The sequence below is a fragment of the Monopterus albus genome, unplaced genomic scaffold (genome assembly GCF_001952655.1).
Source record: "Monopterus albus unplaced genomic scaffold, M_albus_1.0 scaffold233.1, whole genome shotgun sequence".
Taxonomy (NCBI): domain Eukaryota; kingdom Metazoa; phylum Chordata; class Actinopteri; order Synbranchiformes; family Synbranchidae; genus Monopterus; species Monopterus albus.
In genome coordinates this window covers 333,815-335,222 of record NW_018128113.1, presented here as the reverse complement: position 1 = coordinate 335,222, position 1,408 = coordinate 333,815, and the positions used below count along the sequence as shown (strand labels likewise).

The 1,408-nt window shown below is 56.2% G+C and overlaps 1 protein-coding gene across 1 annotated transcript in view; it reads left to right on the top strand.

The window, feature by feature from the left end:
- Positions 1–1,408, top strand: part of srd5a1 (steroid-5-alpha-reductase, alpha polypeptide 1 (3-oxo-5 alpha-steroid delta 4-dehydrogenase alpha 1)) — an 8,699-nt gene that overhangs the window by 3,335 nt on the left and 3,956 nt on the right. The window lies entirely within an intron of this gene.

The following is a 1,408-nucleotide window of genomic DNA, read 5'->3' as shown; positions in this document are numbered from 1 at the left end:
CAGCCCTGCCGGAGTCCAACATGCACCGGAAATAAGTCTGACTTACTGCCGGCAATGCGAACAAGCTCCTGCTCCGGTCATACAGGGACTGGACGGCCCTTAGCAAAGGGCCCCGGACCCTGTACTTTCGGAGCACCCCCCACAGGGCGCCACGAGGGACACAATCGAGTGTCTTCTCCAGATCCACGAAACACATGTGGACTGGTTGGGCAAATTACCATGAACCCTCCGCCACCCTGAAAAGGGTATAGAGCTGGTCCAATGTTCCGCGGCCAGGACGAAAACCGCATTGTTCCTCCTGAATTCGAGGTTCGACTATTGGTCGATTTCTCCTATCCAGTAACCTAACATAGACTTTCCCGGGGAGGCTGAGCTATAGTTGGAACACACCCTCCAGTCCCCCTTCTTCAAAAGAGGGACCACCACCCTGGTCTGCCAGTCCAGAGGCACTGTCCCCAACCGCCATGCAACATTGCAAAGGCGTGTCAACCAAGACAGCCCCACAACATCCAGAGACCTAAGGTATTCAGGGCGGATCTCATCCACCCCCCGGGGTCGTACCACCAAGAAGCTTCTTAACTACTTCAGTGACTTCAGCTTGGTTCACCTCCAAGCCCCCGGCCTCTGCTTCCTCATCGGAAGACATGTCACTGGGGTTGAGGAGAGCCTCGAAGTATTCCTTCCACCATCCGACAATGTCCCCAGTTGAGGTCAACAGCTGCCCACCTCCACTGTAAACAGTTTTGGCAGGGCACTGCTTCCCCCTCCTGTGGCGCCGGACGGTTTGCCAGAATCTCTTCGAGGCCGACCGATAGTCCTTCTCCATGGCCTCACCGAACTCTTCCCAGACCCGAGTTTTTGCCTCCGCAACCGCCTGGGCTGCAGCCCGCTTGGCCTTGGAACACCTATAAATCCGGTGCCTAGGCACCAGAGTGGCCGCATCAGCAATGGAGGTGGAGAACATGGTCCATTCGGACTCAATGTCTACAGTCTCCGTCAGGATCTGGTCGAAGCTCTGCCGGAGGTGGGAGTTAAAGATCTCCTAGACAGGGGGTTCTGCCAAATGTTCCCAACAGACCCTACAATACGTTTGGGTCTGCCGAGTCTGTCCAGCTTCCTCCCCCGCCATCGGATCCAGCTCACCACCAGGTGGTGATCAGTTGACAGCTCCATCCCTCTCTTCACCCAAGTGTCCAAGACATACGGCCGGAGATCAGATGAAACAACCACAAAGTCGATCATTGACCTCCGGCCTATGGCGTCCTGGTGCCACATGCACTGGCGGACATCCTTATGCTTGAACATGGTGTTCATTATGGACAAACTGTAACTAGCACAGAAGTGCAGTAACAGAACACCGCTCAAGTTCAGATGGGGGGGGGGGGGCCCTTCCCCCCAACACGCCCCC